Source organism: Ornithorhynchus anatinus, chromosome 1 (genome assembly GCF_004115215.2).
Source record: "Ornithorhynchus anatinus isolate Pmale09 chromosome 1, mOrnAna1.pri.v4, whole genome shotgun sequence".
NCBI lineage: Eukaryota > Metazoa > Chordata > Mammalia > Monotremata > Ornithorhynchidae > Ornithorhynchus > Ornithorhynchus anatinus.
The window spans coordinates 46,248,563-46,272,081 of NC_041728.1; positions in this window are offsets into that span (position 1 = coordinate 46,248,563).

Here is a 23,519-nt window from a genome sequence, read left to right on the forward strand (position 1 = left end):
AATCCAGCTTTTTTAAAGGCTCTCTCCATTGGCCCGCATGTCCTCTCTACCCTTCAAATTTAGGAGGGAGACCATTATGTGCCTTTCCTAGATTCCCTGGGACAGGCTTGCGCCTCTCTGAAGAGAAAAGCCTGGCCTCTAGGCTACAATTCTAAGAGAGGCACAACTACATTTGATTTAAGGTAAATCTAACTCCCTGCCCTGCTTCACCCTAGCAAAGAACCTCTTTTAGGGCCCTGCACCATAAGAAACACATCACCCCTAGTGCTTCAAAATAACAATACCATGTTTTTGTTTTTAATTGGGACAAAATTGTTCTCCTCCTGCCTTGCCCACCTGGATAAAGGAGCATAGGAGTGGCCCAAATTCCCTAATAGTGGTCTCCTCTCCAAGCAAATTGAGACCTCTGCATATTTCTTTCAGCCAACCCAACGCAATCATCTGACTCAAAGTTCAGCTAGATAAGTCTAGGGGCAGGGCAGCTTTAGTCAAAGCTCTTTCTTCTTGAAAGCTGCTTTAGATTAGATACTGCCACTCTCTGAGACCTTAACTTCTGCCATTTTTAAAGTAGGGTTTTGGAGGCAGTAATAGGTCTTTTGTAGCTCCCCTTAACTCTTCTGTCCTTCCCTTTCTCTTCCCAACATCTCATATCAATATTCCAAATACGGCCAAGAAGAAATCTAAAAACAAAGGTCAGGAATATTGGCATGGTGGAGGAAGGGTGTATGTCGGGATTGGGGGGTTGGGGGATGTATTTGAGTAATGCATCTGTCAGAATACCCACGTGCCTACCATTCATTCTCCCTTGGCAAACCTCACTGCAAAACAAGCATTGCAATATTCTGGCCTTGTTAAAACTAGTCACCCTATACAACATTCTTCCAGCTGGCGATAACAATGTGCTAATAGGGGGTTTGACCGATAAAGATCTGGATTTGTTTACTTACAACCTTTTTTACAAAAAGTTTAACAATGTCATGGACATTTACATAAATCAGTTGGCCTCACAATGTTCAGGGAAGTAAAATACCCTGTCCACAGTGTCCAGGAAAACTGTTCACACATTATTAAAAGTTTCCTAGCATGGACATTGCTTTATTTCTTATTAACGTAGTCTACATCTCTCAAAAACGTAATCCTTGCAGACAACTTAACTATACTTAAAGACTGGTGCCTTGCACAGAATTAAAGTTTTGAAGAAGTGTGCTAAACGAAAGCAATGAGGAGTTATGATTGTGTAGACTTTTCTGAAAGATGTCTGATTGATTAACATTGCTGCTAACCAGGAAAGGTTAATAAGATACAATTAAGGATGAGATACTTGTGAGAAATTTATAGCACGTTCCAGGAAAGAACAGCTATAACACTAATTGAGAGTTCTTAATCTTCAGGCATGGTAGAATAAAGTGACCAGTCACTAACTACATCAGGACAGATTTTCCTCAGTGGGGTTATACTGAAATACAGTTGTGTGAATCGCAGTGCCTTTACAGGTTTCTCCCAAAGAAACTCCCTGTCTATAGACTGGATGGACCTTTGGTTGGCCCTGGTGTGTGAATTTATGCATCTTCATCTATCATTTGAGAAACTCTCCAGATTCCATGTGCGGGAGTCAATTGAACTTTTTAGTAGCTCACAGGACAGACTCTATTATGCTGAATTATCACCTAAACCTAAATAGGTCTCTCAGCTGCTGACAGGAATGAGCCTCATGAGAAAAGGACAACAATAATAATACATTCTGGAGAAATGGATTCACTATCTCAGAAAATTGTTTTCATTAGCTACAATTTGCTTGTTTGTAATCCATTACTTTTAGAAAGGGAGAAGACTTCCTATTTGTTTTGTTTTGACTCATTTGTTTCCAGGCTTATAGGTTTTGGGTTCAAAACCTAAGCTTAGTCAAAATAATACTGGCCATTTTGGGGAAACATCAAACATAGGGATTAATTAACTGTCTTCTGAGACTGTCAGCACAGTCCCCTTTCCACATACCCTTTCCACTATGCCATGCCCTCTTTTATGATATTTCCAATTGCTTATCAGGTACCAAACACTGTACTAGAGAAAATGCAATAATAAGGTTGGACAGAGACTCTGTCCCACAGACTCACAGTTTAAGTAGAATGGCCAGGTGTTGAATTCTCCATTTTACAGATGGGGAAACTGAGGCACTGAGAAGTTAAGTGACTTGCCTAAGGTTAAACAGCAGGCAAGTGGCAGAGCTGGAATTAGACCCCAGGTTCTTTTATTCCCAAGCCTGTGCACTTTCCACTAGGCAATGCTGTTTTTCAGTGTCCTATGGTGCTATAGTCATGACATCCCCTTTAATTTCAATTTGATTATGTTTTAGAAGTTTTTTCAAATATGAAGGAAAACTGATTCATAAAAGTTAGTTCTAAGGAAGACATACATTTTTTAAAAGCTGTATTGAATTGTATATAATTTTCCCAAACTGTGCTTTTAGTTAGAACTGAAAGAGTGAGAAATATAAAAAAGTACCTTTTACAAGGTAAATATTGGTTTTATATTTTTTAAAGACGGTCATCAATGACACATTGCATAGTTCATTTCTGTTTCTGGTTACGGTCAGTTTCTTATTCTGGCTCCCACATATTAGCCATTAATGTGGTACTTAGAATTACAACATTACAAGGATATAGTAGTTAACAGTAGATAAATCATTTGCTCACTTTTATAATTTAGAACATTCCTTATGATATGATTTTTTGAAACCTTTTTTTGTTTTTTAAAATGCAAAATAATTTATTATTTAACTGTGGACTGACACTAGGTGAATGCTTCTCTTAAAAAGTCTCCTACTAGGGTATGTATTTCAAAGTCCCCAAAACTGCAAAAGGTAGAATTTTGGTGTGAAGGGACACTATCCCTTAGGCAGACTATCCCTGGTTATGAGGGAAATGAGGGAGAGAAGGGGCAGCTGTAGTTCATTATACTCATTACATGATTTCCTACTTAGCAAAAGGAAAGGTAGATGTCAGATAAATTGCAGACAAGTGGTTTCCAGCATAGCCCAACCCAATCTGAGGAAACCACTGATAAACAAATTTCCCACTGTGGTCTTGCAAAAGGGCATAGAAACTAATTGGAGACTAGAGACCATCCTAGCCCCTTCTCTGCTATTTCTGGATTGGCCATCTAGCAGTTATGGAAGCAAATAGAGCCTGCAAATGAGGAGCAATGTAGCCTAGTGAAAAGAATATGGGCCTAGAAGTCAGAGGACCTGCATTCTAATCTTCCCTCTGCCATGTGTCTGCTGTGTGACTTTCGGGAAATCACTTAATTTCTCTGTGCTTCAGTTACCTCATCCGTAAAATGGGGATTCAAAATAACTGTTTACCTTCCTAGAGTGTGAGCCCTGTGTGAGACAGAGGCCATTTCACCTGATTATCTTGTATTTTCCCCAGAGCTTAGAACAGTGCTTATGATATTTGTGAAGAGCTTAAGAATTGTGGTATTTGTTAAGTACTTACTATGTGCCAGACACTGAACTAGGTTTTGTGGTAGATACAAGCTAATCAGGGTGGGCGCAGTCCCTGCCTCACATAGGGCTCACAGTCATAATTCCCATTTTACAGACAAAGTAACCAAGGCACAGAGAATTTAAATGATTTACCCAAGGTCACACAGCAGAAAAATGATGGAACTGGGATTAGAACCCAGGTCCTTCTGATTCCCAGGCCAGTGATCTATCTACTAGGCCATACTACTTAATAAGCACTTAACAAATGCCACGATTATTATTATAAGCCACTTGTATTTTTCCTCTATCTCATCTCACCACCATGAATAAGTATTCATTTAGCACCATCCTCAAGTCTGCTTTTTGAAGCTGCTGCTGTCTGTCCTGTGGCTTCCAAGAACTGTCCTGTATCTGCTGATAGTCTAGATGCTAACTAGACTTTGACTACCTAATTTCCAGCATATATGCCTTCTCAGGGGTGGATAGTTCCCAAATAGTGATTTACTATTGAAAGTTTCTTAGATCACCATTTCTTTCACTTTTTCCTTGTGTCACTCTCTCCTACCAATGATAACACTTGAAAATATCATAAAAAAGGGCATGGTGTATTGGAAAGTTTATGGGTGTGGGAGTCAGGAGACTTGAGTTCTAATTCCAGCTCCATCACTTTGGGCAAGTCACTTAACTTCACTGTGCCTCAGTTTCCACATCTGTAAAATGGAAATGGGTTACCCCTTCTCATTTCCTCTTAGACTGTGAGCCTCATGTGGGCCAGGCACTGTGTCTGATCTGCTCATATTGTTTATATCCCAGCACTTAGCACACAGGTAATGCTTAACAAATTCCACAATCATGTTGTCTATTGAGAACACAGGAACAAAAGAAGAGGCCTTTAATACTTTGTTGAGACACTGTTAGGGACCCTAGAGTAAAACTAGTAAAGGATAGGTATCTAATGCTCAGGGCTTAATATGTGTTTGACTCAGCCCTGAAATCTAGACAAGTAGTTCTGTGAACAGAAGCTACAGTGGACAGGGTTGCAGTACTGAAGGAGAGCATTGGTTCCTCAAATATCCCTCCCTTCCGGACCACAGCTCTTTAGTCTCCTTGCTGGGAGGAGTTTCCTTCTTCCCAAGTTTTTGTTTTTTTCTGCCCCATCAATCAGTCAATCAGTAGTATTCACTGAGCACTTACTCTGTGCAGAGCACTTGTACTAGGCATTTGAGAGCTACAGTAGGATTAGTAGACATAATGTTGCAGGGAAGGGACACTACAGGTGAAAACCCTCTGAGCAGTACTCACACAAACCGTGGCCAATTTGTGAGTCCAGCTGCAGCAGGAAGAAGATAGTGTCTTTGGGGAGAGTGAGAGAAGGGGTCTGCCAAGGAACCCATGCAAAGACTCACCTCTACTCACACAACAATGTCTCTTCCTGTTGAATAACCAGGGACATGAACAAAACAGCTAAATCTGCTCCACATCTGGACTAAAACCACAGCTATTGCTTGTTAATGGGAAACAGTGGGAGGAGCCGCTTGGGGATCTGGCTAACAAATACTACCACCAGAAAGATTGTCTAAGAAGATAGGAGGAGACTGAAGATAGGATTGTTATCAGATGTGTCCAGGAAAATGGTTGGTTCACAGTGTCAAAAGCAGCCTAGGGGTCAAGGAGGATGAGGACAGAATAAGATGTCTTTGGTGACTTTAGATTCATGGGAATGAAGAATGTGAAAGCCTTATTGAAGATCAAAGTGGAAGTTGGAGGGGAGGGATGGGGAAGCACCCTTTCAAGAAGTTTACACAGGAATGTTAGGAGGGAGATGGAGTGATAGCTGGTAGGAGGGAGATAGGAATAGCTGTATGGTGCTCCGCAGTTGAGAGAAGGTTTTTTCAGGATGGGGAGACATTAGCATGTTTGGAAGAAGAGGGGAAGGGGTCACCAGAGAGTGAATGGTTGGAGTTGGCAGTGACAGAGTGAAGAGGGAGAGGGACTTTCTATAAGGATGGGTTTGGATGTGCAGGAGGAGGGGGTGAGTTTCAAAAGCAGGAGGGAAATCTTCTTGTGAGAGATGGCTGAGGAGAACGAGGGTGGGCAAGAGGGCCGGGGCAGCGGGGGGACTGGTGAGGAAAGAATGGGATTTTGGGAAGTCATTGCTCGATGGTTTTCATTTAGTCAACAGATTAGTCGATATGGCTATCGGGGTGAGGGAGTGGGGAACCAGGGTCACTGCCTCAGAACAAACCATGCATGGCCCCTGCTGCAGGCATCCATGGGATCAGTGGCAGCCTTCTCCCAGAGCAACAAAGGATCATCAGAACGAACATCCTGAGGGAGCTCTCAGAAGTCCTGATAAGGGATGGGAAACTGGACCATGAGGAGATCCAATAGTAAGGAAAGGTAACTATGAAATGTCTACTTTTAAAGTTCACCTTAAAAATATAAGTGATTAAAGAGAAAGTTTAGGGATGGGTCAATCAATCAATAACATTTATTAAGCACTTACTGTGCATAGAATACTGTACTAAGCACTTGGAAAGTACAATTCAGCAACAAATAGAGACAATCCCTACCCAACAACGGGCTGACTCAGAGTCAAAGAGTGAGGGAGAAGAGTTAGTGAATCCTCTAGTCTGTAAACTCACTGTAGTCAGGGAATGTGTCTACCAACTCTCTTATACTGTTACATTGTAATCTCCCAAGTACTTAGTACAGTGCTCTGCCCACAGTAAGTGTTCGATAAATGAAATAGATTGATTGAATCCTCATTTTACATTTCAGTAAACTGAGGTAACAGAGAAGTTAAATAACTTAACTAAGATGACACAGCAAGCAACAGAGCCAGGATTAGAACCAGGTCCTCTGGCTCCCAGGCCTGTGCTCTTTCCACTAGGCCATGAGAACTTGATAAGGCTATCAAGGTAATCTGTCTCCCTGGAGCCCTGCCTAGAGTCGATGAGGAGTTTCCCCTGCAGAATAATGCAATAAGTAACTGCTTACATTGAGAGCCTTTTGTGAGAAAGAAACCATGTCTTAATCATGTAACCTTTCTAATTTTTAGTATAGCACTTATACAGTGTACACAATAAAGATATTAGAGATTAGGTTTCTCCATGGTGGAGGTGTTAGTAGGAAACACTAAGAATTAAGAAAGACATTTCTAATCATTAGGATGAACATGAAGGAGTTTCCTTTGACATCACTTTCAGAGACAGAATATTAGCAAGGTTAGATCACGTGTGATTAAGCATAGCATTTTTATGGTTTATAAATTAAATCATCATGATCGTTTTTGTCAGTGCAGTCTAGTCTTTTCCTATAATGCATACATTAACTTGGTATACTGTAAGTCATCTATGATAGAGATACAAATTTCCTGCTAGGAAGAAAAACAACTGCCTGACCCAAGCCAAGCATAATGAAACTTAACTTTCTTTAATTTCTTAATTATGGAATGCAGACCTACCCTCTCTTCACCACCCTGAGGTGTTCATTGAGTAAACTTCGCTGTACTCCCTTAAGAATCACCCACAGACTAACCAATCAATCAATAAATGGTATTTATGGAACACAGTATTGACAGACGTGATATGATCCTCAACCTTGAGGACCTTACAATCTAGTGAGGGAGATAGGCATTAAAATAAATTGTACATAGGGGAAGCAGCAGGGTTTAGGGAAATGTACATAAGTGCTGTGCTGCTGGCTAGGGGTGAATATGAAATTGCTCAATAGTACTGATCCAAGTACATAGGTGATGCAGAGAGAGGATGGATAGTGTGGGGAAATGATAAGTTCATTGAGAAAGTGCTTTGAAGGAGACATAATTTTAGTAGGGCTTTGAAGATTGGGAGAGTGATGATGTGTCAGCTATGAATAGGGAGGGAGTCCTGGGTTAGAGGGAGGATTTGGGCAAGAAGTCGGCGATGGGAGAGATGGGAGATCGAGGCACAGAAACACTATGTAAGGTTGGCATCAATCAATCCATGGTATTTTTTAAGCACTTACCGTGCTCAGAGCACAGTACTAAGTGCTAGGGAAAGTACAACAGAGTTGGCAGACCTGTTCCCTGACCAATATGACCTTACACGTTAGAGGCCAGTACATTAGAGGTGCTAAGTGTGTGGTCTGGGTTGCAGTGGGACATGAGAGAGGTTAGGTATGAGGGGGAGAGCTGGTTGAATGCTTTAAAGCCTATAGTGAGGTCACAACAGTTATGGGGAAACCTAGGTGGGGAAGAAAGGAAAGAAGAAAGAGCTTGGCTTTCAGAGATTTACACAGGCTGGGAAGGGGGTTGAATGGAAATGAGAAATTGGTGCTCAGGGAAGGAAGCTGGAGATTTACAAGGTACTTTTCCTCGGTTGAGAACCTTTTTGCACTGTCCAGTCACCCCTGGTTGGGAGATCAAGGAAATTGATGATTTAAAAATAAGGCCTTATCTTTAGAAATTGCACTTAGGGAAAGATGGGTGTTTGGTGCCTTTGTAATAGAAGACCTCCCTTTGGGTTTTAGGGTTTGTCTCAGAGTTAGGTTAAATGCCATGATAAATACTGTAAGTACATGCAGTAGTTTGCAGAAGTGGAGCAAGATGTGAGCAATTTGACATGGATAAATGATTAATCTCATCTGCCTTAAACCCAAGGGGATTTCAGCTATTTTTCAAGGTGAAAAAATGCTGCTTTAGGGTTCTCTTAGAATATCTGAACCCTGGTTCCTAGTTTTTCCTTTATGCAGATTATCATTGAAGAGTTATGTGCAGGTACTGAGAGAGAATACTGTATCAGAACTGAAAGTCTGTGTTTCTGAAGGCAGAACTTTTCCCATTTGTGCTCAGCATGTGAATCATTTGTTTCCAAGAAAAAAGAAGAAATATTGTTTCCCAGTAGATATTAGAGGTATTAAGGAGGTGTGGTGGTCATCTTACAGAGGGACAGGAGGATCAGGTTGGAAAGAGAACAAGGTAGGGTGAAACAGTAATGTTCTTGGAGTTTAGTGCTATTCTGACTGCATAAGGCACTGACTTTGATTTAGATTGGATAAATGGTTTTTCTTTCAAGCCAGGTGGGGAAACATCATTTGTCAACATTGCTAAGCATACTTGTCAACATATTTATGTGCAATCTTAGTTACTTAAGAATGATTTTCCTTTCCTTGGATGCTGACAAGGGTAGCTATTGAATGGTAGGAGTTCTATGGATGATTCTCTCAATTTTTTTTTTCCTTCATAGTTAGTGTTCCATTCTAGACAGATTGTCACTTGAAACTACCAAACAGAAAAGTTCACTGTACCAGAAATAATGCTTAATTGATTAATTGCAGCTTAACACTTTCTAGACACCAGCACAATTAAAGCATTTCAATGGCTGAAACATTCTCAGATTCTTACGTAAAATACTTGAAAGTAGGTAAAAGTCATTAAGATGACTCTACTACAAAGGATTCAAGAGGTTCTCTACCCAGAAAATTGTGTGCTCTGTACCTACATTTCATGGTCTCTTGGAAACCTAACCTGCATGATCTGCGCCAATTAGAGTTTGTAGGGACAAGAGAGCATTTATAAAACCATGGAGCAAAGTAGTCAGAGTTTCTTGTGGGCAGAGAACATGTCTGCCAACTCTACTGAATTTGAACTCTCCCAAACACTTACTACAGTACTCTATACATGGTAAATACTCTTACATACCATTGAATGAATGATTCCCCAGATGCTCCAATGTGTAAGTGCAGAGGTATTCTCCCCCTAATCAGGCCCTGACTCCCATATGGGGCTTGTATTGAACTCAGCCCCATATTTGAACACTCAATATATAGTGTTTCACATAAAGTAAGTGCTTAATAAATGCCACAATTATTTCTGTTGCATTAGGATTTGATCTCTTCATCTATCCCTCCCTCTGCCCCACAGCACTTGGGTATATATCCATCATTTATTCATTTATATTAATGTATCTCTCCCTGTCTATACTGTAAACTCGTTGTGGGAAGGGAACATGTCTACCAACTCTTTTATGCTGTACTTTCCCAAGAGCTTTATTCAGTTCTTTGAACATAATAATAATAATAATAATAAGGATAACAGTAATAACAACAGTGATATTTGTTAAGTGTGCACTACATTCCAAACACTGCACGAAGAGCTGGGATAGATATAAGCAAATTAGGTTGGACACAGTCCCTGTCCCACATGGGGCTTACAGTCTTAATCCCCATTTTACAGATGAGGTAACTGAGGCAAAGAGAAGTGAAGTGATTTGCCCAAGGTCACACAACAAACAAGTGAGTGCTCTGCACATAGTAAGGATTCAATAAATAGACTGACTGAATGAATAAATGAATGAAGTTTGGAGTTCTTCTGACTCCCAAGCTTGTGCTCTATCCACTAGGCCATTCATTCATTCATTCATTCATTCATTCATTCATTCATAATAATAATGTTGGTATTTGTTAAGCGCTTACTATGTGCCGAGCACTGTTCTAAGTGCTGGGATAGACACAGGGGAATCAGGCTGTCCCACGTGGGGCTCACAGTCTTAATCCCCATTTTACAGATGAGGGAACTGAGGCACAGAGAAGTTAAGTGACTTGCCCAAAGTCACACAGCTGACAAGTGGCAGAGCTGGGATTTGAACTCATGACCTCTGACTCCAAAGCCCATGCTTTTTCCACTGAGCCACGCTGCTTCTCATTCAGTAGTATTTATTGAGCACTTAGTGTGTGCAGAGCACTGTACAGAACACTTGGAATGTACAATTCGGGAACAGATAGAGACAATCTCTGGTCAATGACGGGCTCACAGTCTAATTGGTGGAGACAGATGGCAGAGAAAAGCTAAACGAAACAAAAACAAGACAACACTATCATGATAAATAGATTGAAGGGGATGTGCACCTTATTAACAAAATAAGTAGGGTAATAAATAATATATACAAATGAGCACAGTGCTGAGGGGACGGGGAAGAGCAGAAGGTGTGATGGGGAGGGGAGCGGTGGGGGAGCAGAGGGAAAGAGGGCTCAGCTGAGGGGAGGTGAAGGGGGAAAGGGGAGGAGCAGAGGGCAGAGGGGGAGCAGAGAGAAAAGGGGAGACCTCAGTTGGGAGGGCCTCTTGGAAGAGGAGAGCTCTCAGTAGGGCTTTGAAGAGAGTTAGTTTGGCAGGTGGACATGAGGAGGGAGGGCATTCCAGGATAGCAGTAGGATGTGGGCCAGAGGTTGATGGCGGGCTAGGCGTGAACAGGGGACAGTGAAGAGGTGAGTGGCAGAGAAGCGGAGGGTACAGGGTGGGCAGTAGAAAGAGAGAAGGGAGGTGAGGTAGGAGGGGGCAAGGTGATGGAAAGCTTTGAAGCCAAGAGTGAGGAGTTTATGTTTTGTGCAGAGGTTGATAGGCAACTACTGGAGGTTTTTAAGGCCATGCTTCTTCTCAGTAAGCACTCAATAAATACAGTTGATTGACTGATTGATTTGTTAAGATTATTCTGAACACTCAGCACGTTTTCAGCATTGTGGCATATGTACAGCAGCATGCTGGGGACTGATGAGTGCTCACCAGGCTGAAACCTGCTCCCAGCACCACGGCCAACCTTGCTTTCAGCTCTCGGATATTTACAAAAAGGAATCAGGGGTCCATGGTCCAACTCAATCAATAGCCGTTGTTGAACACTTACTCTGTGCAGAGCACTGTATTAAATGTTTGGGAGTACAATAGAGTACTCTTGAGGGCAGGGTCTAGGAGGGACCTTACAAGCTAGCTGATTATATAATCATTTTCCTTCCACCGCCCCTGCTCAAAGCATTGTATTAAACTAGAAAAATGATCATAGCTAAATAATTATTTATGATAGCAATAATAATAATAATGATTGGGGTAGTTATTAAGCATTACATTGTATTCTTCTGAGTGCTTAGGACAGTGCATAGTAAGTGCTCAAAAAATATGACTGCTTACTATGTGCAAAGTACTGCAGAAAACACTGAAATAAATACAATATAACCATCTCAGACACAGTAATAATAATGTTGGTATTTGTTAAGCGTTTACTATGTGCAGAGCATTGTTCTAAGCACTGGGGTAGATACAGGGTAATCAGGTTATCCCATATGAGGCTCACAGTCTTAATCCTCATTTTACAGATGAGGTAAATGAGGCACAGAGAAGTTAAATGACTTGCCCACAGTCACACAGCTGACAAGAGGCAGAGCCGGGATTCGAACCCATGACCTCTGACTCCCAATCCCGTGCTCTTTCCACAATACCTATCCCACATGGCCTGACAGTCTAAGAAGAGAGGAAGAGGGAAGTTAAGTGATTTGCCCAAAGTCACACACCTGATAAGTGGTGGAACTGAGCTTAGAACCCAGGTCCTCTCTCTGATTCCTAGGCCTATGGTCTTTCCACTAGGCCTTGCTGCTTCCTAGAATCTGTTTTCTCTTCACAAGACTGTTAAAATCTGCCCTTTCCTCTCCATCCAAACTGCTACCATGCTGATTCAAGCACTTTGCCTATCACATTTTGATTACTGCATTAGCCTCCTTGTTGACCTCCCTGCCTCCAGTCTCTCCCCACTCCAGCCCATATTTCACTCTGCTGCGTGGATCATCTTTCTAAAATAAATTTCAGTCCGTGTTTCCTCATTCTTCAAGAATCTCCAGTGTTTGCCCATCCACTACCACATCAAATAGAAACTTTTTACCATGGGCTTTATATCACTCAATTAATTCACTCCCTCTAACCTTACCTCTCTGCTTTACTATTACAATCCAAACCACAAACTTTGCTCTTCTAATGTCAAACTACTCACTGTAACTTGATCTCATCTATCTCACCTCTGACCTCTCACCCACTCCTGCCTCTGGTTTTTCACTTCACTAATCTCCTATTTCAACCCAGCCTTCACACTTAACTCTCTTTACCAGTTTATGCACTATGCCCCAATCTCAGTAAATCAATCATATTTATTGAGCGATTACTTTGTGTAGAGCACTGCATTAAGTGCTTGGGAGAGCACAATACAACAATAGACACATTTCCTGCCCACAAGAAGCTCACAGTCTAGAGGGGAAGACAGGCATTTCCCATATACTCCCACTAGTATGGAACTCCCTCCCCCTCCATATTCACCAGACCACCACTCTCTCCATTTTCAAAGTCTTATTAAGGTCACTTCTGTACTCCAAGAGGTCTTCCTGGATTAAGCCCTTGCTTAGCTGGTTTCCCTCTCCTTTCTGCATCATCTATGCACTTGGGTCTGTGATCTTTGGGCATTTGATATTTGTCCCATCCCCAAACTCACTACACTAATGTACATATCTATAAATTATATATTACACATTATTCAGTCATAGTAATGTCTATCTCACCCTCTAGACTGTAAGTTTGCTGTGGGCAGAGAACATATTTGCCAACTCTCTTGGCGGAGCAGATAGAGCATGGGCGTGGGAGTCAGGAGGTCATGGGTTTTAATCCCAGTACCGCCACTTGTCTGCTGTGTGACCTTGGGCAAATCACTTCACTTCTCTGTGCCACAATTACCTCATCTGTAAAATGAGGATTGAGATTGTGAGCCCCATGTGCAATAGGGACTGTGTCCAATCGATTTACTTGTATCCACCCAACACTTAGTACAGTGCCTGGCACATAGTAAGCGCTGGATAAATACCATCATCATTATTGTTATTACTGTTCTCTCAGCATGGTCTAGGGAAGCAGCATGGTATAATAGAAAGAGAATGGGCCTGGAAGTCAGATGATGTGGGTTCTAATCCCAACTGTGCCACATGTCTATTGTGTGACCTTGGGCAAGTCATTTCACATCTCTGTGTTTCTGATACTTAATCGCTAAAGTGCGTATTAAGACTGTGAGCCCTTTGTGGGACAGGGACTGGGCCCAACCTGATAACTTTGTATCTATCCCAACACTTAGAACAGTGCTTGGCACATAGTAAGCACTTAATAAATATTATTATTGTTATTTTAATTACTATCATTATTATTATAATTATTTGATTATTATGGAATTAGCTGGTATGTCTGACCCTCAAATTTCTGATTTCCAATGGAACAAGTATTGGGACAGGATACAGGACACAGAGACAACAGTTAAACATAATGAATTAGTGACCTAATCAGGGTTCCATGATGGGTTGGTACATTTTGATCAATGAAACATTATTCAGGAAAAATCCTTAAAGATGAAATGATAAACAGGTGGTTTTTAATGACTACTGAGCAGCAGTCTCATAGTTGAAACGATCTTCCAAGCAGATCTCTGGCAGTGGCAGGGAAGAGGGAAGTAAGGCTTTTCATGAAGCTCCATAGTTGGAAGGAATTCAGAGAGGGGTGGCAGACTGTAGACATGAGCACACGAAGTTTCTTCTGAAACTGAAACATGCGGTTGAACCTGGAGGTGACTCCTGCATCAGGGGCAAGGGTATGGAGACCCCAATCTGGGACTCCATAGTCTGGGCTCTACAGCCGGTTGTATAGGCCTACTCCTGCTACCGCCACTGCCTGCAGACTGTGTGGGTGAAGGGGGACAAGGGACAGAGAGGCTGCTTCAGCAGGGACAGGCATGGGGGCTCATCTCCCCACTCATCAGCTAAGACTTCAGAGCAGCAACTGGAGAGGGGAAGCCTGTTTCCCTTCCCTCAAAGACAGTAAGGGGCACAAACCAAAAGGGCTCCATCCCAGCTCCTCAGGAGGGTTTGTACCACCTGAGGTCTGTCTCCCCAATTATTAGTCCAGGCTCCAGAGAGGCAGCCAGAGCGGGCAAGCCAAAAAGCATCTGAGGCTTCTTGCTAATCTCTCTGGTTCTGGGCCCAGGGCAGGCAGAGGAGACAAAACCAGATATCTCATGTTTGTTTTCTTTTTATTTAAAAAAAAACTGACAAAATTAAATCCCCTGGTGCCAGCAGCAGGCCTGGGCAGGGGCGACCCCTGGACTAGAGAGCACTGTAACCATTACGGGTTTCAGGTTGGCGTCAGATGGTATCATGTCACCAGCAGAGGGTGATAGTTCAACCCCTTCTAGTGAGAATTCCTAGATTTGATAGGTTGCCCAAACAATATGAATATATTAAAAACAGTGTTAAATATAGTTACATAATCCAATAGTAATTCAAAGGTATACCAATAATAATAATAATATTTGAATTGGATGTTTCATTTGTAGATACATGAGCACTTTATTTTCAAAGAGCTATTAGGGAATGTGTCTAACAACTCAGTTATATTTTTGTACTGTCCTCTCTCAAGTGCTTAGTACAGTGCTCTGCACACAGTAAGAACTCTTATACAAGTGATTGATTGTATGGATCATAATGGGGAATCCCTATTTCTCTACTGATGGCTTGCCTTGTATACTTCATGGATCAACTTTGTACAGTCAAGAAATTGGGCAGAGACTTTAGTAGTTAATGGAATTATAAAAAAACAATCTTATGATGGGAACACCAATATGATTCCTTGTTTATAATAGGTGAAAAAATAGCTCTGTGCATTGTTCACAGTGGAAATCAATCCCCACTTAAATTTTTCTAAAATCTTGTTTGATGTACTCAACACCTCTTGGTTAGTTTAGTTTAAAGTGATTATAATGGGATCCTTTCTATAATGAAATCTAATCTAAAATCTGTCTTTCATAGGGGAGGACTAAAATGTGGTTGGGGTTAAGATAATAATTGGTTTGCAGGCATGAGCTAAAGTAAATACAAAGCTTATATTACAGACCGTCACCATAATCTTTTCACAAGGTCTAATTAGGCAAACACAACTGCATGTGCTGTGGTTTAAAATAAAATTCACAAATTTTGTCAGATCATCACAGGCCCACACACTAATTAAATTTTGATGCTCAGAGCTTGTTCAGTGACAAATATTGAACATTCAAAGGCAAGATAAATACATTATATCAGTGTAAGAGAAAAGGTCCAACCACCCAAAGAAAGATTAGACTCTCTCTCACCTCCTCCTTACCATCCTAGACATGATTTGTACATAGATTTAATCACTGACATTTACAGGATGCTGGCCCCTAGATGAGATCATCAACAGAGCAGGTGAGGACCACACTTGAAATGAACCTTTGTGGTTTGCTAAACACAACTTTTGCATGCTCTTTTAGGATAAGAGTGCTATTTAGAGGGCATGGTTTTATCTTTTCTTCTGGCAGGATGCAACAAAGGACCCATTTTAATCCTCCTGTTGCAGCAAGTTCTTGATTGCTGACACATTTTCTATAGGTTGTGGTGTTCTAAATAAGTTTGTCCCTAAGAAGATTTGGAAAGTTTGAAGGGTGAAATCTGGCCAAGAGAAGTACAGATTTCAGTGGTGAAATACACTGTCAAGATATCCAAATTCAATGAATTGGAGGACTACGTCATTAAGTCTATGCTATGTGAGATTTTGGTGTAGACAGTGGACTAAAAGATATTTTGAGAATTTCAAGGAATTTTGAATATTAGATTTTATTCATTTTGTGAACCTAAAATTTGTATTTTTTCAATCTTTTTCAGTTGGGAAAGAAGTATGTGTCAGCAGAACCTTCCTGCAAGGCTCTGCCAAACAGAGCTGGTTTGGAGCTAAAAGGTCAGCAAACCTGAGCATTTCTTCTGCAGTGACAAATCCTCTTTCATATGTCCCTGAAGGGTTGGAAGAGGGAGAGAACAAAGAAAAACTGTATCTTCCTAGCTCCATGCAGGGTTCTTCCTAGGCCTATGCCATCCACACTGGCCCAACTGCAAGCCAGTAAAACATGTGCTGTGTGTTTGAGACGGTTTACCTGACATTTACAAACATCCTCCTTGTACTTTTTTGCTACACCCAGTCAAAGCAATCCCTCCAGGGACTTTTCTGAATCATGCCAAAGTTTTTGTGTCCTCTTTCCAATTTCTCTCACTTTGGTCTTCTCCAGTGGGGCTAGAAGCAGAATGGCCACAGCTTGTTACCAAACAAATTACGAAGCCTTGGGGAAAAATAATAGCCAAAACATATTCCTTACTCTTCTTATAAATATAGAGTAAAATTTGAATATGTGATTAAAGAGATGGTTTTCTTGAGAAACCAGTAGTATATAATAGCGCTGCATTGGTCCAGAAGAAAGAGCACTGTTCTGGGAATCAGAAAGATGGTTCTAGTCCCAGCTATGTCTGCTAGGACCATGCCATCAGTGGTGAAAGCTTAGGACTAGAGAATCACTGCTAGGACCATGCCATCAGTGGTGAAAGCTTAGGACTAGAGAATCAATTAATTATTCAATTCTATTTATGTATAGAGCACTGTGTAAAGAGCTCGGGAGAGTACCTCCTAGGGCATTATGGGAGGTGGACAATCATTCAATCAATCATATTTTCTGAGTGCTTACTGCCTGCAGAGCACTGTACTAAGTGCTTGGAAGAGAACAATATAACAATGTAACAGACACATTTCCTGCCTACAGTCAGCTTACATTACAGAAGTGGAGACAGACATTAATATAAATAAATACATTACGGATAGGTAAACAAGTGTTGTGGGGCTGGGGTGGTGGTGAATAAACAGAGCAAGTCAGGGCAACACAGAAGTGAGTGGAAGAAAAGAAAAGAGAGCTTAATCATGAAGGCCTCTTGGAGGAGATGTGCCTTCAATAAGGCTTTGAAGGTGAGGAGAGCAACTGTCTGTAGGTTATGGAGGGGGAGGGCATTCTAGGCCAGTGGCAGGATGTGGGTGAGAAGTTCGTAGTGAAATAGTTGACATGGAGGTACAATATTCAGGTTTACATTAGAGGAATGAAGTGTGCAGTCTGGGTTGTAGTAGGAGAGCAGTGAGGTGAGGTAGGAGGGGGCAAAGTGATGAGTGCTTTAATTGCTGAAGTTGTTCGTCAGGGCAACTAATTTGGGTTTAGTATCTCTGTAGCAAAATACTCAATAAATAAAAAGTTTTTGCAGTCTTAAAGGGGAGGGGAGGACTTCCATCCATTCTGATAGAGAAGCAGTGTGGCCTAATGGACAGAGCACGAGCTTGGGCATTGGAAGACCTGGGCTTCAATCCTGGCTCCTCCATCTGGCCGCTGTGCCTTCACGAACAAGTTGCCCAACATTCCTGGGCCCCAGTTCCCTCACCTGCAAAATGGGGACTAAATACCATTCTCCCTGTTACCCACAGAGTGCACTCCAAGTGGGTCATGGACTATGTCCAACTCGAATATCTTGTAAACGACTCCAGTGTTCAGCAAAGCACTCAACCCACAGTAAGTGCTTTAACAAATACCACAACCTCACACCCTTCTCTTCTGGCTCTCTAATACACTTTAACAGCTGGATGATCCAGAAAAATCATTAGATCTAAAATTATTTCACTTTTTTTTACAGTCTTCCTTTGAAATCACCACTGGGAAATCAACATCAGTGAACATGTCTATCCATATGACTCTCTAGGTTGTAAGCACAGTGTGGGCAGGGAACAGGTCAACCAACTTCTTGGTATGGCACTCCTGAGAAATTGCTAGTTAACATAGACAGTAATGACCATAACAGCTACTGAGGCAACCTCCCCCTGGGTACCACAACATAGCACTGGGTCTGTGCTCAAGTTACTTTGGTCCCAAATGAGTACTATGTGCATTAAAGCCAGAGTATATATGTCACCAGGTACTAAGCACCTCTGACTGCCTACTCACTCATTGCACTCAATGCTCCAGCAGTGGTGGGTAGAATGGGGAGAGCAAGTTCAAAGGACTTACTATTAGTCAATTAATAAATTTTATTGAGCACTTACTGTGTACAGAGCACACTGCACTAAGCACTTGGGAAAGTACAGTGAAACAGGCTTGGTAGATGCAAATCCTGTTGACAAGGAACTTAGACTCTACATGGGAAGAAAGACTAAAATAGATTAGGGATGGGGGAAAAAGTAGAGTATAAGAATATTTACATAAGTACTCTGGGGCTGGAGTATCAATCAACTATTCACTCATATGTATTGAGCACTCATGGTGTGCAGAGCATTGTATTAAGCACTTGGGTGAGTACAATGTAACAATATAATAGTGTTAGTAAACACATTCCTTGCCTGTGCTTAAGAGGTATTCTTATGGTATTTGTTAAACACTATATGTCAGACACTGTACTAAGCACTGGGGTGGATAAAAGCAAGTTCGATTTTGCAGCATTGACCCAGAGTGTAGGGCAGATAGAGGAAATAAAGTATTTAGTATGGGAAGGCCTCTTGAAGGAGATGTGATTTCAGGGGAGTTTGGAAGGTGGGAGAGTGTTGGATTGTTGGATATGAAGAGGGAGAGAGTTCTAGGCCAGGGAACATGGGCACAGATTGATGGAATGAAAGATGAAATTGAGGTACAAAGAGAAGGTTGGTGTTAGAGAAGCAGAGTTTGTGTGTTGGGTTGTTGTAGAAGATCATTGAAGATAGTAGGAGGGAGATAGCTGATTAAGTGTTTTGAAGTCCAAGGCAAGGAGATTCTGCTTGATAAAGAGGTGAATGGGCAGTCACTGGAGGTTTTTAAGGAATGGAGAAATATAGACTAAACATTTTTTTCAGAAAAATGATCTGGCCATCAGAGTGAAATATTGCCTGGCCTGTAGGGAGGGTAGAGAAGAGACTAATGCAGTAGTCAAGGCCAGAAATGATGAGTGCTTGGATCAATATGGTAGCAGTCTAGATCAAGAGGAAAGTGATATGTATTAATTTCATATTTTCCCTTCAGCATCTCAACTTCAACTATCCTTTTCAGGTGAAAATTTTTTTTGGCTTGAAAGATCTGGATAATTGTCTCAGTGCCCTTTGCTGTGCATTTATAAATGCTATGGCTGGTAATTTGGGGAAAACTTTCTTTTCCATCAATTCTAAATTTATAATATGTATCACATTAATTGAATTACATTTCACTTTGGAAAGGCTGAAAAATAATGACTAATAATGATATTTGTAATGTGCTTATTATGGACCAAGCACCATACTAAGCACTAGGGTAGATTAAAGATAATGAGGTTAGGCACAGTTTCTGTCCCACATGGGACTCACAATACTAGTAGGAGGGTGCAGTATGGCCTAGTGGAGAGAGCCTGGGCCTGGGAGTCAGAAGGACCTGAGTTAATAACAATAACAGTGGTATTTGGTAAGTGCTTCCTATTTATATACCAGGTACTGTACTAAACCCTGGCATAGATACAAGCAAATTAGGTTGGACAGAGATTTCTAATCCTACCTCCTCCACCTATCTGCTGTGTGACCTTGGGCAAGTCACTTAATTTCTCTATGCCACAGTTTCCTCATCTCTAAAATAGGGACATGGACTGTGCTCAACCTGATTAGTGTGTATCTACTCCAGCATTAGTACAGTGTATGGCACATAGTAAGTGTTTAATTAATACCATTAAAAGAAAAAAAAGCGGCAGGGGTGGGATTGGTATTGAATCTTCATTTCCCAAATGGGAAACTGAGGCAGAGAGAAGTAAAGTGACTTGACCAAAATCACACAACAGGTGCATGGCAGAGCCAGGATTAGAAAGTGAGTCCTCTGGTTCCGGGTCCATGAGCTTTCCACTCGGCAGTGCTGTTTCCCAGTAGTTAGAAGATAAGCAGATTAGGGATTTTTTCTATCAGATTTTGCCCTTATATATTCCTCCTGTTGACCCAGCAATTAAGCCTAAAGATTCCCAGAACAGTTGAATTTACCTCATAAACTTCAAGGACTTCTTTAAAATCAACTTAGCAACAGAAAGGTCGAATAGACCTCCTATTGTGCTTATGTGATGACATGAAACACTGACGGGAAGTGGCTGGGGGAGTGTCTTTGAAAACAGGTCAAGAAATATGTGTCTACAACACTGACTACTACTACAACACTACAACAACAGTGGGCAAATTAGTGAAAATCCTATAGTCATTTTTGGGGATTAACATTTGGTTTCCTTGTGCAAAACTGAGCCCCAATATTTTTCAAAAGAAACTTTTTTGAAAAACCTTCAATTCTTCCAGAAAGGGTTCAACGTAAACTACTCTTGTCCCTCTGGTCAGGTCAAACTTCTTTCAAAGTCATGTGGAATGTCATATGCATTGCACACTTACCAAATATCTGTAATAGTAATAACATTTACAAAAACATCACTAAAACAAGTCTGTTGCATAGCAATTTAACTTTCATGGAAGACAAGGAGAATTCCATCCATAACAAGTAGGGGATATACTGAAAATGAGAAAGTTGGGATCAGAAACACAAATGAATATGAGACATACTAAAGCAATAATGAAAATAACCCTCAAGAGACGAGCCATGAAGGTAGTGATCCTAATTGAATATTTTGATGTCAAAAATTTGCATTCGGAAATATCCAAATCTAATTTTCAATAACAAAGTGATGGTTATGCTATAAAAGAGATAATGGTTGTGTTGGCAATGGGCAGTGGCAGTGCCTAAATGACACCTACCATATTTTACATACCTAGCACTGTTGCTGGTTGCTTTTACTAGATTGTAGGCTCCTTGAGGGCGGGGGTTGTGTTTATTAACATTATTGTGTTGTTCTCTCCCAAACAGTAGTAGTGATAATGAAAATAATATAATTATGATCATAACAATAATAATAATAGTACTTGTTAAGTGCAGCATGGCATAGTGGATAGAGCACAGGCCTGGGAGTCAGAAAATCATGGATTCTAATCCCAGCTCTACCACTTGCTTACTCTGTGGCCTTGGTTGGGAGGAGGAGGCAGGGTGGGGCTCCCTCCACAGGCAGGTCGGGGTGGGCAGTAGGGGGTTCAGAGTGGCCTCTCCACATTACCCAACATATTCACTTTTCTCTACTGGGTCCTCCCTGAATTCTGTACTCACTTCTTTCCCCCTACCCAACCCTGTGGGACTAGGGACAGAGTCAGGTTCTGGCCTGGGACAGGACACAAGGATCTGACTCAGTTCAGATGGCCTCCTGGTTCCATTCAAACTCTTTCCCTGGCGTGCTGCACTTTCTGCTTTGGCTACGGAAAGGAAACAGAGGTACAGGTAATCAGGAGACCTGGGAAACCAAGCATCTTATAGTGATTTTCCCAGAGCTCCTAGGTTCCCCAAAAGTTTTTGTTTCCAAATTCCCAAATCTGCAATGACTCATAGGATTAAACAGATAGATTTTCCCAACAATCAAATCCTGCCTGCCATGTGCCAAGCCATATGGTGTTAATTTATTAAGCACTTACTAAATGCCAGAGTCTTTGATAAGTACTGTGACAGACATACGACAGTTAGATAGAATGCTGTCCCAGTTCAACAAGGGATTGATTATCTAAGATGTAGGAAGAGCAGCTGTCCCAACCAAGAGGCTAAAGGACTTGCTTAAAGTCAACAAATAGGCCAGTGGCAAAACTGGTGTAGGAACTCAGGCCACACTAGATTATAAACTCCTTGTTAGCAAGAATCATTTCTACTAACTACAGCACTCTTCCAAGTGCTTAGTGCAGTGGTCTTCCATACCATTAATTGACAGAGTCCTGACTCCCTTGCCTCTTCTTTTACAACTTGGTCTCACTGCTTCCCTGTATTGTGCAATTTCCTTGAATTGATTTTACCTGTTATACCAAATTTTGTAATAAACTGAGGATGAAGATGTCATAACAATTAAAATACCATGCCAAAGTTCTATTCCTGGACCTCCCCGGACCAACTTTCTAACCATGGGCAAATTGTTTGGCCTTGGGATTCTACTTCTTCAAACTGTAAAAAGGGAATTAAAAAACATTTTCACCCGGGCATTTGGTAGAGAATTTGTATTAAATAACACTTGGCAAGTGCTTGAGTCTTCCTGAAGAAAAGATATTTGGAATGTAGGGAACTTTAAATTACTGAGCAAAAGGATTGATTGAATAATAGTTCTGATCATTTAATGTAGTTATTTTGCATTGTTTAAGTCATCATCACTATAGGATCAGTTCAGGGATTCCTTCCCTGAATTATAGGTAAAATAAACCACTGGAAATGATAATGCTAAGAATAATGTTTGATACATTTGCATGATACTATTAAATGACCAAATATTAAAATATTTCATCCCAAAAATCTACCAACATGGTGCTCAGAACGTTGAATTTTACATTTAAGCATATTTCAGACCTTCAACAAGACATTCTAGGAAACCAGCCTCACTCTAGATAGTGGATAACAATCTACTTGGGAAAACAAGTTGGCAAAAAAAAAAAAGGAACAAATATCAAATCCTAAATTAATGTCTTAGAGATAAGAAAGACTTCACTCAACAGACTGGCTTCTATTCTCAGCTCCAAATTTTACTGGTGACTTGAAAACTTCACAGCTGTTGACTATAATTTCCATAAATCCGAGTGTTTTGAAAAATTATGATGAAAATAATCTACTTTCCTATCATATCCAATGAAAACAAAACTAGTTAGGGTCAGAAGAAAGATAGAATTCTCTACAATTTATGCAATGCATCCTTGCATTCATTTGCCTCTGCCAAAACCCACCCTCATTTTTAATGGAAATGCAGTTATGAGCTGTGATGAGAAAGTTTATGCCTGGATTTTAAATTACCCTTTTGTTGGGTTACCTTATATAATAGTAGGTAGCTTTAGTCTCATTCCTTTAATACTGCCAAATCTGCAATGTATTGTTGTTTCTAGAAGGAACCAAAGAAAAAGGGATTCAGCATGGGGCTGTGCTGGAGTTGCTTTTTGCCTCTCTTCCTAGAGTCCCTGTATTTCATGGCATTTCTACAAGTGCCCCTGCTAGTTTCCCACCCGAGGACTGGATGTTTCGTACCATTCTAAATTATTCCTGCTACCCAGGCAGAATTTCAATCAATTAATAGGATTTAATGAGCACCTACAGGTGCAGTGCACTGTATTAAGTACTGGGGAATATACAATAGCATTAATAGACTTGAGGATCATTGATCCTAACTTGATTATACTATTCCATTTGCTTGGAGAAGCAGCGTGGCTCAGTGGAAAGAGCATGGGCTTTGGAGTCAGGGCTCATGAGTTCAAATCCCAGCTCTGCCACTTGTCAGCTGTGTGACTATGGGCAAGTCACTTAACTTCTCT